Source organism: Erpetoichthys calabaricus, chromosome 8 (assembly GCF_900747795.2).
Source record: "Erpetoichthys calabaricus chromosome 8, fErpCal1.3, whole genome shotgun sequence".
In the NCBI taxonomy this organism is placed as follows: Eukaryota; Metazoa; Chordata; class Cladistia; order Polypteriformes; family Polypteridae; genus Erpetoichthys; species Erpetoichthys calabaricus.
Window position 1 is genome coordinate 75679477 of NC_041401.2, and position 17155 is coordinate 75696631.

Consider the following 17155-nt stretch of genomic DNA (forward strand, 5'->3'; position numbering starts at 1 on the left):
AAGGCAAGAAAAGATAAAAGCATGAGTAGCTTTCTCAAGATCCCTAGAAGATAAAAAAAAGGCTTGATCTTACCTAATAGACGAAGTTGGAAAAAGCAACTCTTGACTACAGAATTAATCTGTTTCTCAAAAGAGAGGTTACAGTCAAAGATAACACCAAGATTGCGGACTTGAGGTTTGCAAAAGAGAGAGAAAGAGGGCTTTGGGCTTTAGCTGATGAACCCACTATAAGCACCTCTGTTTTATTTTGATTCAGATCAAGAAAATTATTAGCCATCCAGGATTTTATTTCAAAAAGACAGTTGTCGAGTTGATTCATTGCAGAGTTGCAGACAAGAATATAAACCTGTGTATCATCAGACAGCAATGAAAAGAAATGTTAAATTTCCTAAAAATAGCTCCAATAGGATGAAGGTATATGTATAGAAAATAAAATAGGACACAAAATGGATCCCTGAGGAACACCACATTTAAGAGGAGCAGTAGATGAAAAAGAGGAATTTAAAGTCACTGAAATGTGTCTACCAATTAGATATGACCTGAACCAGTTAAGAGCAGCCCCTTTAAGCCCAACAAGATGTTCAAGCCGCAACAGCAGTACCTCATGGTCAATAGGGTCAAAGGCAGCGGACAGGTCAAGGAGGAGAAGGACTGCAGCGCCACCTGAGTCCGTAATAATAGAGATGTCATTGAATACTTTCAGGAGGGCCGTCTCAACACCATGACAATGCCTAAACCCAGATTGATAGATCTTAAATAAATTATTGGAGTTAAGGTGATCAACCAATTGATTATAAATAATTCTTTCTAATATTTTAGCCAGAAATGACATTTGGGAAATCGGGCGAAAATTGGCTAAAACTCTAGGATCTAATTCAGCCTTTTAGACAGGGACGCACTGCAGCATGTTTAAAAAATAAGGGCACAACCCCCTCACTAATAGAACCATTGATAATGGCTAGTAAAGGTGGACCCAAAACATCAAAGGCTTCCACTAAGAGGCGTTGTGGTACAAAATCAAGAGTACTGAGAGTAGGTTTAAGGGTTGTGGCAAGTGGCTGGGGGTGGCACCCAGCCGGGATGCCTGGAAGGACCGGAGGAGGGCTTACACCTCCTCCAGACCACGAGATGGCAACCACCCTGGTGGCTTTGGGCACCACGGGAACGGAGCTTAGAAGCTCAACTCTATAGGTGCCCGTGGTCACTGCCAGGGGGTGCCCCAATGCCTATGGAGCCCTGGCCCTTAGCATTTCCACCACACCCGGAAGTACTCGGGGGAAGAAGACCAGGGACACCCGGAGTGCTTCTGGGTGCGCAGTCGGTACTTCCGCCACACCAGGAAGGGGCGGCAGAAGCTCATCAGAGCACGTCCGGGTGTGTATAAAAGGGGCTGCCTCCCTCCATTCGATGGCTTGAGTCGGGAAGAAGAGAGACGGAGCTCGGGAGGACAGGAAAGGAGATGGCCTGAAGAGAAGAGAGAGGCATTATGAGGCCTGGACTTTGGGGGTGTTTTGGGGTTGTGTGTGCACTGTAAGTATTGTATAGAATTATTAAATATGTGTTGGTTGGTGAACCATCGGTGTCCGCCTGTCTGTGTCCGGGCCATGTTCCACAGGGTGTCAGTAGCACTTTTTAACATGTGAAAGTGAGACAAGATCAAAAGATTCCAAGACAATGCCATAATTAGCAGTACGAAGTTCATAGCCAGTTAGAAGAATACCTCAGTGGATTGTATCAATTTTACTGACAAAGAATGAAGGAAACTGCTCACATGAAAGAACAGTACTGTTTAATCCCGTCACAGAATGAGGGTGAATGGCCGCATTAATTGAATTAAATAAGACCCTAGCATTCTTAGAATGACGGGATACTAAATCAGCAAAGAAATCATGTTTAGCTTTCTTAACTGCAACCTGGAAGTTGAATAGAGAAGTCCTAAAAATCTGTTTAGAAACAATCAGTCCATCTTTTTTCCAACGCCGTTTCGCAGTTCGACAGGTGTGGCATAGTGGTTGTGTAGTTTCATTTAGCCAAGGAGCAGGTCTTCCCTTATTACAGCGTATCTTGAGTGGAGCAATTGAGTCTAAAACTGTTTTACAAGACAGAATCATCGATACCATCATATTGGACATGTACATCAAGACTAGAGAATATAATTTTAAAATCAGATATAATAGAAGAATTTAAAAAGCGAGAACAGCGTGGAGCACAACTAGTAGTAGGAAAACCAGCAGTAATATTCAAATCCATCATTATAGAAAAGTGATCAGTAAATGAAACATTGCATAAATCAATATTATTAACTGACATATCACGTGTAAGAACGAGATCAAGGGTGTGACCGAGAGAGTGAGTTGGCGTATTAATATGCTGGATAAAATCAAATGAGTCCAATAGTGATAAAAAGTCATTAACCAAAGGTTTCAATTGACAACAAATGTGAATGTTAAAATCACCAACAATAAATACTTTGTCATGGGAGAGGGTAATATCAGCCAGGAGATCAGAGAATTCAGAAATGAAGATATCATTAATTATAGGAGGTCTATAAACCACAGCAAACAACAAAGAAGGGGAGCTGCACACTTCGAAAAGTTGCAGTTCGAAGCTACTAAACGGACCCCTTATAAGGCTCTGACACAAGAACATACTTTTAAAACCAGTAGCAATACTCCCACCACAACGAGTCAGCCAAGGAGAGTTTAAAAATGAATAACCTGATGGTACCAAGTCAGTAAAACATGAAGAGTCACCATTTACAATCCAGGTCTCAATGATGAAAAAGAAATCCAGTTTATTTGAGATAATATACAGGGTATCTTGCAGATAAGAGTTTTATTAGACACACTGATCTCACGTTCAAAAGAGCAGCCTTGATGCAAGTAGAAGAGCTCACTGCGGGATGAGCACAGATGAGCGTGCGAAGATTAGCAGAGTTTACTCCCCGAAAGCACACTGAGGAAGAGTGATGCCGCCTTGAGATGGAGAAATTAAATCCAGTATCCAGCGCCAATGGACCAAAGGATGGAGTCCTGTGCAGGAGAAGATGGGTCATAGACAACTCGCAGGCATCGGGAATCCAAGCTCTGGGACTTGAGTCAGCATTGTTTAACAGCAATACCGGCTCTTTTTCCACGGCGGTGGCAGGTGCGTTTGCGTCTCCGAGAGGCATTCAGCTCACTGATACAGGTGAACACCGGCGTCCAGGTGAAGAAGTCAGGAGATGAATAAAACAAAGGTGGAGGTTCACATAATATCCCATCAGGAGATGAAAATTGAGAGGAAAGCAAGCAAGAAAATATGTTAAGTAAAGAATCACGATCATAGGACAGTGGCCATTGAGATAAACTAATACATAAAAACAAATTTAAAACACAGATTAGCGAGACGAGCAGACGGCCAGCCACACCAGTCAGTGCCATCTTCAGAGGTTTAATATGTCTATTAAACCCACGGTTTTCAAACTGTGGTACGCGTACCACTGGTGGTACTACAAGTCATGCCAAGTGGATACTCGTGTGGTCCTTTATTTTCCACAAATCGATGTTGCTAGAATGCCAATATATTGCATATAATCATATATAGTATAAGTATACTACTGTAAATGCATGGAAGACTCCAAGCCGGCTTTTATTAGCACAGGCACCCATTTCCTGAAAACTTGTTACCTACTCACGTCTTTGATCCGAAATTGGAATAGCACAGAAATAGACAACAAGTTTCATCCAGCCAGTGAATCACCAGAAGTTGGAGCAAATGGATTATTATGCCCCAGGCACCCAAGCTTAAACCCTCGCAGGTCTTATCTCAAGTCTACCCTTTCTCAAAGTGGATTGCGAAATGACCTTTTCGTGTCTGTTTCTTTGAACAAACGAAAGAATTTGGGGGGAATTGACAACTGGCTTCTCAGCAGTCTCATTTCTTCAGTTCGATTTATGGTTTGTCTCAAGGAAGGTGATGCGTTTCCGATCTGCGTGCAAAGTGATTTACCCGCTGTTTACCCATTTTACCATGTTGTGTCCTGCGCAGTTCTTTCAAGATGGACAAATTCGTTATCAGAAAAGTGGCAACATCTGTGCAAGAATCACAAAGAGGCGGTTCGAACAGCAAAGTTTCCGATGCTACCGAAACAACATTTCCGCCGAATGCTGAGCAACAAGATACACCGAAGGAACCACCAAAAAAGAAAATAAAGACAGCCCAACCAAATCGCTAATACAGCGAAGTCTATTTGCAGTGGGGGTTTTATTACATTGAAAGCGACACTCATCAGCAGCCTGTGTGTGTTATCTGCAATGAGGTACTGTCGAACCAGTATATGAAGCCATCCTTACTTCAGCGACATTTTACAACTAAGCACAAAGATCACAACAGAAAGCCGTTGTCGTTTTTTGTCAGGAGTAAAGACGAATTTTTGAAGCGGCACACAGTGTTCAGAAAAACAACAAGTGTGCCTGACAAGTGTTTGCAGGCATCATATGCTCTGTCATTGCTAGCGGCAAAACAAAATAAACCCAATACTGTCGTTGAGAAACTTGTGCTTCTTTCGGCAATAGAAATCGTATCAATCATGTTCGACGACAAAATGGCCAGCGTTTTGAAAAGTATCCCATGTTCTGATAACACCATGCAAAGGAGAATTAAAGATATATCGGAGGATTTGATACAACAGCTGGTTGAGGAGATAATTTCAGCTAAGGAGTTTTTGATGCAGTTGGATGAAAGCACAGATATTTCAGGCAAAGCCCAGTTGGTCGTTTTTGTTCGTGTTCCAGATTCTGAAGATATTATCGAACATATTTTGCTTTGTCGACCTTTACCTGAGAGATCAACTGGTGAGGAAATTTTCAAACATATCGATGATTTCTTCCGCAAAGATGATATTCTTTGGTTTTGGTGAGTTGCAAATTGTTCAGATGGAGCAGCAGCAATGACAGAAAGAACAGCTGGTTTCATTGCAAGAGCAAGGCAACAAAATAATTCGATAGTTTCTTCTCATTTCATCCTGCATAGACATGCGCTGGCATCAAAGAGAATGAGTGAGATTTTGCACGAGACCTTGAATGATGCTGTAAAAATTATTAATTACATCAAGAGCCGCCCTTTGAATACACGGTTGTTTCGTCAGTTGTGCCAAGAAATAGGTTCTGACCATAAGACATTGCTTTTCCATACAGAAGTTCGATGGCTTTCAAGAGGAAAAGTTCTGATGAGGATTTTTGAGCTCCGTGATGAGGTGTATCTCTTCCTGAAAGATTCGTCATCCCTTGCAGAGAAGTTTGAAGATGTGTCATGGGTTTGCCGCCTTGGTTACCCTGCAGACGTGTTTAAAAAATTAAACGAACTGAACATGTCTCTCCAGGGATACGGACACAACATTTTTACAATGGAAGAGAAAGTTTCAGCTTTTCATAAGAAACTCTAATTTCTGGATGAATCGGGTCGCAAATGGAACTTGGAAATGTTTCCGATTCTCTCGGAATTTCTAGCAATGAACGCTGCCGTCGATACAAGGGAAATGCAGAAAGTTATTACCAACCATCTGAAGAAGCTCCATTCGGAATTTGTATCATATTTTCCATTCATGACGTCAGGAAGCGACGTTGGAAAGCGCTGGATTACATCGCCATTTAATATGGAGAACATTATGAGTGCCTATCTTTCCATCCAGCAGCAAGAGATATTGATAGATATGACAGATAATCAGCATTTCCAAGAAATGTTCAAAGAAAAATCAGTGACAGAATTCTGGAGTCAAGTGAGGAAAGAGCATGATGAACTCGGTGCTAAGGCGATTACAGCTCTGCTACCCTTCGGCTCGACGTACAGTGCATCCGGAAAGTATTCACAGCACATCACTTCTTCCATATTTTGTTATGTTACAGCCTTATTCCATAATGGATTAAATTCATTTTTTTCCTCAGAATTCTACACACAACACCTCATAATGACAATGTGAAAAAAGTTTACTTGAGATTTTTGCAAATTTATTAAAAATAAAAAAATTGAGAAAGCACATGTACATAAGTATTCACAGCCTTTGCCATGAAGTTCGAAATTGAGCTCAGGTGCATCCTGTTTCCCCTGATCATCCTTGAGATGTTTCTGCAGCTTAATTGGAGTCCATCTGTGGTAAATTCAGTTGATTGGACATGATTTGGAAAGGCACACACCTGTCTATATAAGGTCCCACAGTTGACGGTTCATGTCAGAGCACAAACCAAGCATGAAGTCAAAGGAATTGTCTGTAGACCTCAGAGACAGGATTGTCTCGAGGCACAAATCTGGGGAAGGTTACAGAAAAATTTCTGCTGCTTTGAAGGTCCCAATGAGCACAGTGGCCTCCATCATCCGTAAGTGGAAGAAGTTCGAAACCACCAAGACTCTTCCTAGAGCTGGCCGGCCATCTAAACTGAGTGATCGGAGGAGAAGGACCTTAGTCAGGGAGGTGACCAAGAACCTGATGGTCACTCTGTCAGAGCTCCAGAGGTCCTCTGTGGAGAGAGAAGAACCTTCCAGAAGGACAACCATCTCTGCAGCAATCCACTAATCAGGCCTGTATGGTAGAGTGGCCAGACGGAAGCCACTCCTTAGTAAAAGACACATGACAGCCCGCCTGGAGTTTGCCAAAAGGCACCTGAAGGACTCTAAGACCATGAGAAAGAAAATTCTCTGGTCTGATGAGACAAAGATTGAACTGTTTGGTGTGAATGCCAGGCATCACGTTTGGAGGAAACCAGGCACCGCTCATCACCAGGCCAATACCATCCCTACAGTGAAGCATGGTGGTGGCAGCATCATGCTGTGGGGATGTTTTTGAGCGGCAGGGACTGGGAGACTAGACAGGATAAAGGGAAAGATGACTGCAGCAATGTACAGAGACATCCTGGATGAAAACCTGCTCCAGAGCGTTCTTGACCTCAGACTGGGGCAACGGTTCATCTTTCAGCAGGACAACGACCCTAAGCACACAGCCAAGATATCAAAGGAGTGGCTTCAGGACAACTCTGTGAATGTCCTTGAGTGGCCCAGCCAGTGCCCAGACTTAAATACGATTGAACATTTCTGGAGAGATCTTAAAATGGCTGTGCACCAACGCTTCCCATCCAACCTGATGGAGCTTGAGAGGTGCTGCAAAGAGGAATGGGTGAAACTGGCCAAGGATAGGTGTGCCAAGCTTGTGGCATCATATTCAAAAAGACTTGAGGCTGTAATTGCTGCCAAAGGTGCATCGACAAAGTATTGAGCAAAGGCTGTGAATACTTATGTACATGTGATTTCTCAGTTTTTTTATTTTTAATAAATTTGCCAAAACCTCAAGTAAACTTTTTTCACGTTGTCATTATGGGGTGTTGTGTGTAGAATTCTGAGGAAAAAAATGAATTTTATCCATTTTGGAATAAGGCTGTAACATAAAATGTGGAAAAAGTGATGTGCTGTGAATACTTTCCGGATGCACTGTATCTATGCGAAAAGGCCTTTTCTTCCATGACAAGCATAAAGACGAAACCAAGAAATTGTTTGTATTTGGAATACGATCGATCTGGTGGTCTCGGTAAGCACACTTTCTCCACGGATCCCCGACCTGATGGCAAAAAAAGCGTACGTTTCGCACTAAGCATGGCAGAAAGAGTGAGTAACCTTACAAGTGATAATGTATTTTGCATGTGAACAAAGTTATTAAAATTCTTCTTGTGAGCGAGAATCTGCCGTCAGATAACCGCGCATATGACTTTTCAATCGTTTTACCTGTTTATACACTTCGCACTTTTTTAAAACGATTCTTTAATTTGTTTAATATCACTTTAACGTCATCATTATAGTCATTATAGTGATTATAGTGACCTTTTCTTCAAAACAACACGAGCGTAAATTAATGATTCATTGACAGTGGTACTTCAGTTTACTGGTCTTCGCGGAGTGGTACTTGTTCAAAAAAGTTTGAAAACCGTGGTATTAAACATCTCTATTAACATGTTAAGTAAAGCAAAAACAGTTTCTTTTTATATATTGATAATGATTCGATGATATTGTCATTGTAAAGATTCAACGAAATGTAGTTATTGCATACCCTTTGGGGTCAGGGCGCAGGGTCAGCTATTGCACAGTGCCCATGAAGCAATTGCAGGTTAGGGGCCTTGCTCAAGGGCCCAACAAAGTAGAATCTCTTCTGGTAGTAACAGGATTCAAACTGTCAACCTTCCAGATACCAGACCAGATCCTTAGCCTCAGAGCCACCACTCTATGGCATTCAAAATAATTTATTAGCTTGTCAAATTATAGACTAAAAGTAAACCTTCCATTATCCATATAGCTATGCAGTATTAACATTCTGTTCTTATTCTTTTCTAACAACACTTTGGGGTTGTTGGAAGTAACTTATTAGTTTCAGCTCTTACATACATAGAGGTTATTTTGCTCCATATTGAAAATCAAAATGACATACTGTACATCTCCTACTGTATAATTTTCAGTTTGTTTACATGTACAATTTTTCTGAACGGTCAACAGGTCATACTAATATGCACAGGATAATAAAAAACTAAGAACAAAGGTTCCGCTTCTTTCCATTAGTGAACCATTACTTCTACAGGTATTCTAGTCTTAATAAATAGTATCAATTTGTCTATGCTAAAAATGTTTCTTCTTATTTCTTTTAGAAACACAGTGTAATCCTAAAGTGTCATAATAATGACTTTCCCCAACATAGGTACCTCAGTGCCCCAGAATACCTTAATCTGACCAAGCATTAGGTACAGCACCTCTCTTTAACCAAGTGCCCAGAACATACAGCCTCAGTTCACATTGCATGATTATAAAGTCAATCACTGACCTTTGGCCCATGGTACATTATTGAGCATCCACTTTCAGATCAGGCAGGTACTTCATCTCAGTCACGTTTTTCTATGTATTTCTGTCATTCCCCATGTAAGGGTTGAACCATCCCAGTAGGACAAAACAGTTAGCAGTTGTTATCTTTAGGAGCACTAAACCAAGTTTCCAAAAAGACTGAATACTCAAGAGTATGTACTTGCACACTGTTATAAGAACACAAAGACAGTGAGAAGCCTTGGGGCACCCGTCGGCAAACCCTATATAACTGAAGTCTCAAAAACAGAAAAATGAAATACAGGTAAACCGTTAAGTTTTACTTTTGAGACGGGAGACTAGATACAACTACTAAAGATGGCAGTTGTTCTGCTTAAGACTGTTTCTGGCAGGAAGAGGCAGGTCAAGGTAAACGAATGCCATAAGTGATGTAAGCAGTGGAATCTTCCAGTCTGCAGAGTGAGAAAAAGAGAAGGTGGTATTGTAGAGTGCCAACCCCTGGAGCAGCTTAGAATTACTGTTGCCAGAGCCCTTAAACTGCCCCTATGCACATGGATGTGACAACACAAACAGCAGTCAAGGCTTCCCTATCTGTAACCCAAAGTCACATTGTTTAAATCCTCTTGTCCACCAGAACAAACTTTAGCTAATTATACGAGATCAGTGCTATCAGTTGTTGTCACTGATTTTTCAGTCATAGGGCTTGTGAGCATTCCCTTACCAGAATGTGCCTCTCCTTGTAACTCCAAAATGGGTCAGAGTAATTGTTGATCAAAAAGTTTAAATTCAGGACCAGTGTTGTGAATAGAAATGATTCCAATTAAATTTAGGTGATATTTTTAACCTCCTGCCAGAATTGTGCCTCCTATTCTGCCAGAGATGTTTGTTTTATTCAGTATTCATTGCTAAAGTTTTATATGCCTGGATCTGTCCTACTCTTCCATGTTGTCCAACTTGCATTGAACCTATGTATGGTAAGCACACAGGGATGCTCCATACAGCTTTTTAGAAACCTTGCCAGACTGTGCTACATAGATCAACTGGCCACTGGACATTTTTAGAATGAACTTCACACCCAGGCATGGCTCTAGCTGTGGATCTGGGTTCCCTGCTCCTGGAGAGGTTCCTTTTAATTGAGGGTCATGAATGGACTAATCTTTATGTGCCCCTCCACTTAGATCTGTTTTCCGTATGTAATCCTTAACACAAACACTTATCTCGACACAACAAAGTTTCAAGGGTCGCAGAGGCACACAAATTCCCTCCCTCAATGTCAAGGCCACTATCGTAAAACGGGGTTTAAGGGAATAATACTTCCCAACTAATCTTATGGAATTAAATTTTCAAGGCTCTCAAGAGAGAGCTTGATTGAAGCAGTTGGGCAACCATTATTGCCGCAAGTCATTTTCAATATATTTTTTACAAACTACACACAATATGACACATAAAATTCTTTATTTCAAACTTATACAAGCTGTGTCAAACTGGATGTAAATCACTGATGACTACAGACTGCTACGCTTGTCACATATTTACAGTCAGATTCAAGTTAGGCCACTCAAAGACATTTTTATTCTGTTCAGTAATTCCAGTTTCATTCTGCATCACTCCACTTCCGGAAAAGGAAATACAGATTTAAAGCAAATTGCCTTTACAATTTTTCTTTGCTCTTACATTAAATCCCTTCCCTAAACTTAGATAGATAGATAGATAGATAGATAGATAGATAGATAGATAGATAGATAGATAGATAGATAGATAGATAGATAGATAGATAGATAGATAGATAGATAGATAGATAGATAGATAGATAGATAGATAGATACTTTATTAATAAACTTGACAAGCTCTGTTCAAGATAAGTAGATGTGTTTTAAATTAATGTGTGGCATGTGCTGCCTGGATGATGCACATTTGTGAGTTTGCAACAGGTGTAATTTACATCGCAAAGTTCCTTTTATAGGTCCAATACTGCATCATGTTCCCCATATTACTTTAATGTGTCATTAAAGTAGAATGACTTTCTACTCTGTGCAGAATTTGTGGAGTGATCAAGATGTCACAAGACATGATACATGCTTCACTGGTGCAGTGTATTCTGTGTGTACCAATACATTAAAGAAAAGATAAAATTAAAACAAAACATGCTTATTGACATTTTCCTAGGCAACTCAGTGGGAGTGATAATGTATCATATGCAGCAGATCTAATATTGAAATGTCATTTGTGTAACATAAAATGCTTTGTTAGGCTGCCATGTAAATGTATGGTTGTGCTAGTTAATTCAGTAGTTTGTACAGTGAGTAACAATCTCCTTTGTGTCCTGTTTTATTAAATGTAGATACTGTAATTGCATCCAGTAGTATTGCCCCCCCCCCCCCAATCTAAGATATCTAAGATCTAATATATATATAAAACAATATCTTAATTTTCATTCTACTCTTCCAGGTGTTCTAATTGTTTAATTAATCCACTATTTACAGATTAGTGGGTCTGACGCTAAAGTAGTTGGAGTCTTTCACGATTCAGTGTTGTTTGCCTGAGTGTGTGCTCTGATCATTTTTAATTGTCATACAATGAAGGAAGCAAACTGCTCAGAGAAAGGGTAAAATATAATGAAAAAAACAAAAGAGAGTTAAGCATTTAAATCTATAGCAAAAATAGAAATATTTCTAAATGTCTTATGATTGTAAAAATCATGCAGCTGTTCTTTTCTGAATGTACAACAAGATCAGAGAAAAAATACCAGCTAATTATATGAGATCAGTGTTATCAGTTGTTGTCACTGATTGTGAATCTGCTTGGAACAAAACCCTGAAGCCACAGTGAGCCCTCAGGACTGAGTTTGAGAACACCTGATCTATTGAATTGAAATAAATGAATGCTGAATCAGGATGCCGGTCAGGCCTGGTAGGCCCAAATGTTTTGTGAGGGTCTACTGGGAACGTCTGGCAGAGTCCCCTGTTAGAAGTAGCGTCAACTCCCAACCTAAAGCAGAACTTTGACCACGTCCCAAGGGAGGTGGGGGACATTGAGTCCGAATGGGCCATGTTCCATGCCTCTATTGTTGATGCGGCTGACCGGAGCTGTGGCCGTAAGGTGGTCGGTGCCTGCCGTGGCGGCAATCCCTGAACCCGTTGATGGACACCGGTGGTGAGGGATGCTGTCAAGCTGAAGAAGGAGTCCTACAGGACCCTTTTGTCCTGTGGGACTCCGGAGGCAGCTAATAGGTACCGGCAGGCCAAGCGGTTGGTGGTTGCTGAGGCAAAAACTCGGGCGTGGGAGAAGTTTGGGGAGGCCATGGAGAATGACTTCCGGACGGCTTTGAGGAGATTCTGGTCCACCATCTGGCGTCTCAGGAGGGGAAAGCGGTGCAGTGTCAACACTGTGTATGGTGGGGATGGTGCGCTGCTGACCTCGACTCGGGACGTTGTTGGTCGGTTGGGGGAGTACTTCGAAGACCTCCTCAATTCCACTAACTTGCCTTTCAATGAGGAAGCAGAACCTGGGGACTCGGAGGTGGGCTCTCCCATTTCTGAGACTGAGGTCACCGAGGTGGTCAAAAAACAGCCCCAGGGTGGATGAGATACGCCCGGAGTTCCTCAGTCATATGGATGTTGTAGAACTGTCTTGGTTGACATGCCTCTGTAACATCGCAAGGACATCAGGGATAGTGCCTCTGGATTGGCAGACCGGGGTGGTGGTCCCCCTCTTTAAGAAAGGGCACCGGAGGGTGTGTTCCAACTGCAGAGGGAGCACACTCCTCAGCCTCCCTGGAAAAGTCTATTCAGGGGTCCTGGAGAGGAGGATCCGTCAGATAGTCAAACCTCAGATTTAGGAGGAACAGTGTGGTTTTCGTCCTAGTTGTGGAACAGTGGACCAGCTCTACAGCCTTGGCAGGGTCCTGGAGGGTGCATGGAAGTTTGCCCAACCAGTCTACATGTGTTTTGTGGACTTGGAAAAGGTGTTCAACCGTGTCCCTCGGGGAATCCTATGGGGGGTGCACCAAGAGTATGGGGTACCGGACCCCCTGATAAGGGCTGTTCGGTCCCAGTACAACTGGTGTCAGAGCTTGGTCCACATTGCTGGCAGTAAGTCGAACCCGTTTCCGGTGAGAGTTGGACTCCGCCAGGGCTGCCCTTTGTCACCGATTCTGTTCATAACTTTTATGGACAGAATTTCTAGGTGCAGCCAGGGCGTTGAGGGGGTCCGGTTTGGTGGGCTCAGGAATGGGTCACTGCTTTTTGCAGATGATGTTGTCTTGTTTGCTTCATCAGGCCGTGATCTTCAGCTCTCTCTGGATCGGTTTGCAGCCGAGTGTGAAGCGACTGGGATGGGAATCGGCACCTCCAAATCCGAGACCATGGTCCTCAGCCGGAAAAAGATGGAGTGCCTTCTCAGGGTTGGGGGCGAAATCCTGCCCCAAGTGGAGGAGTTCAAGAATCTTGTTCATGAGTGAGGGAAGAATGGAGTGGGAGATTCACAGGCGGATTGGTGTGGCATCCGCAGTGATGCGGGCTCTGCATTGGTCTGTCGTGGTGAAAAAGGAGCTGAGCCATAAGGCAAAGCTCTCAATTTACCAGTTGATCTACGTTCCTACCCTCACCTATGGTCATGAGCTGTGGGTTGTGACCGAAAGAACGAGATCGCAAATACAAGGGCTGAAATGAATTTCCTCCGCAGGGTGTCTGGGATTTCCCTTAAAGATAGGGTGAGAAGTTCAGTCATCCGGGAGGAGCTCAGAGTAGAGCCACTGCTCCTCCGCATCGAGAGGAGTCAGATGAGGTGGCTCGGGAATCTGATCACGATGCCTCCTGGATGCCTCCCTGGTGAGGTGTTCCGGGGACATCAATCCGGGAGGAGGCCCCAGGGAAGACCCAGGACACGCTGTAGGGACTCTGTCTCTTGGATGGCCTGGGAACGCCTTGGGATTCCCCCGGAAAAGTTAGTAGAAGTGGACGGGGAGAGGGAAGTCTGGGCATCTCTGCTCAAGCTGCTCCTCCCGTGACCCAATCTCAGACAAGCGGAAGAGAATAGATGGATGGATGGAAATTGGAGACTTTATAGAAGTATACTTTCAGCTTGTTTTTAAACACAAAGACATAGCATTTGTTCTTGCAGTTTGTCATGGATACATTATCACTGAAAAGCATTTAAAACATATATTGAAGTCTAAAGCCCTATTTCATCATAAGGTCTATAGCAAGATTGGGGATGTACAGCAACAAATGCAAAGCTCAGGTCAGCTTCATGGCTACCGATGGATGCACACAAAATATCAAAAAAATGGTTTCCATGTGAAAAAGGAAGATTTTTGTCTGATATTGAAGGCGCTAGATGGGGTTTTCCTAAGTGCAACTATAAAACATAATTAATATGCATCAGAAATTATGTATAGGTAGCCCCTTTTCAGTTACTGTGCAGTTAAAAGTATCTGGTGTGCAATTGATACTATCTGGTGCACACTTGAAACTATCTGGTGCGCACTTGAAACTATCTGGTGCTCACTTGAAACTATCTGGTGCGCACTTGAAACTATCTGGTGCTCACTTGAAACTATCTGGTGCTCACTTGAAACTATCTGGTGCTCAGTTGAAACTATCTGGTGCTCACTTGAAACTATCTGGTGCGCACCAGAAAAATCCCCAGGAAAAAAATTACACTATGTCCCCTCAGGGGCTCTGTAGAAGACAGAAAAAGAAAGAAACAAAAAAAAAAACTCCAGTTGTGCTTCAGAAAAAAACAAAATCTGCAGGGGTTCCAAAGCCAAAAAGACTTCCCAGCCCCCATTGGGAATTCTACCTAACATAAATGTTCCAAAGTCAGTCCTCTTTGTTTTCATGCATCACATGATAGTATTTGATGATTTCTTGTGAACAGCTTTGACACCCACATTCATTCCATCAATGCAAGAGGCTGTATGGTGCCTTATCAGGTGGTGGTGGTGCAGATTGCCACCACAGAAGAACCGGAAAAGACAGAAGAGAATAGTAGAGATTAGTACAGATTGCAGATCCCTGAAGAATATGATACTTCTATGCTCATATAGCCTATCTAGAATACAACTAAAATGTAGCTATGAAAAAGCCATATTAAAATAATGTGTTTTTAGCAGTTTTTTTAAAATGTTCCACAGTACTATCCTAGTGAATTTCTGTGGGTGACATTTTCACAGCAGCCTCACACCATACATACGCACTTTTCTGCTCGGTTTTGCAAACTGGCACCACCCAGTATCAAAGCAGTACTACTGTTTCTGTGGTCTTTCTTTTTTAGATTCACATCCATGTAACAGGCTGTATCAACTACACCAAAATTAACTGCATGTCATTTACAAATTTAATGCACTTGATTGTAATCATTCTGCAACAATATAATGGTACACAGAATGGCCGCAACTATTCCAAATACCAGAGCTACTTTTGCGTTGTTACTCTTAGTGCACCACTGAGAGCATTTTAACCTGTTTATTGTATTTGTGTGTAGTATCACAGCTGCACAGGTTGTGTTGAGAGTGCACAGGATTACAGCTTACAGCACACAATATAATTTCCAGCCCTGAAGGACATTTATAATACATTCTGCCTCAGGAAATCCAAAAGCATCTGCATGGATTCCACTCACCCTTGCCACGGTCTATTTGAACTTTTCCCATCTGGCAAAAGCTTCAGAGCCTTTCCTGCATAGATCTCGAGGCTCAGAAACAGTTTCGTCCCAAGAGCTATAAATGCACTCAATCAGTCCATCAACTGCTCCCGGCAGAACTGTTTGTACTTACAATTACTTCACTGTAAACTTGCATTTTTGTGCAACCTGAACCACTTTATGAACCATTTGCATTATCTGTACTATATGTACATGTATATTGTACTTATTCTTTCATATTGTATATTTTTCATTGTTTTTTTAATCATATTATTATTATTATTACTTTTTATCATTTTATAGGAAAATATATTTTATGGAGGAGTTGCATATTGAATCTCATTTTACCATACAATGACAATAAAGGAATTCAATTCAGTTCAATAGAAGAGAGCATGTATTTACAGATGTCAATTTAGATTTCCAAGAGCTATCCTCTGTGTGCTGTTAGAATACTAGGATGTATACTTGATATTTTTCTGCGTGTGCATGTGCGTTAAAATTCACAACGATTGGGATTTATAAAGGGGAAGTGCATGGAACTTTGCTTACGCACAGTTTCATGCATCTGAATTTTTTTCTGCTTATGCACATTTCTGTTTTTGTCCATACACCATGTTTTAGTGTGAATTCTAAGCACAGCTTTATACATGAGGCCCCTAGTGATCTGATTAATATGTAATTTAAACTTTAGGTTAGAGTCAATAATTACCCCTAAAGTTTTTACTTCTGCCTTGATTTTTAAACCTAAGGGATCAAGTTTATTTCTAATACCCTCACTATATGCATGTTTACCTGTCACTACAATTTGTTTTTTCTTTATTTAGTTTGAAAAAGTTACTAATCATCCAATTGGAAATACTGCTAAGACATTGGATCAGAGAGCCTAGAGCATTAGGGTAATCAGGTGCTATTGATAAATAAAGCTGTGTGTGATCTGCATTAACCCACAGATCATTTATTCCTTTAACCGGCGCAGTCTCTGTATACTATGGTTTGTACTAAAACCTTACTGAAACTTGACAAGAACAGAATGTTTAATCAATTAATCATTTAGCTGCTTAATTACTGTTTTTTGTACATTTTACTTAAGAAAGGCAGGTTAGAAATTGGTCTAAAGTTGTCAAAAACAGAGGAGTTTAGATTCTTTTTCTTGAGCAGGTGTTAAACAACTGCATTCTTTAGACACTCTGGGAGGTCCCCTTATCTAATGATGAGTTCACTATGTCAAGTACGCTATCAATTAGCACACATCAGGAACGTCTTTGAAAAAGCCAGTTGACACTGGGTCAAGGGCATAGATGGAGTGTTTCATTTGAGAAATTATTCTACGTAGTTTGGGTAGATCTAATCCAGTGAAAGAATTTAACTCTCTTAAAAAGTGTAGGTGGCACACAGGATGAACAGGCATCCCAGCCAGGAACCAGGAAAATCCCTTACCTGGATGGGAAGCCCTGTGGGAACATAAAGGCATCCAAGCCAAGAGAGGGAAGGAGGTCACACTTGGACTAGGCAGCCCTAAAGGGTGGACGGAAATCCCAGACAGAATGAATGCTTCCTTACCCAGGCAGGTAAAAAATGGACAGGCGTCCCAACCGGACATGGACTTCATACCTTCCCTGGCCATGACAGAAGAAGAGGACAGGGAAGGACTGTCTCAGAAGAATATTTAATCCCCCCC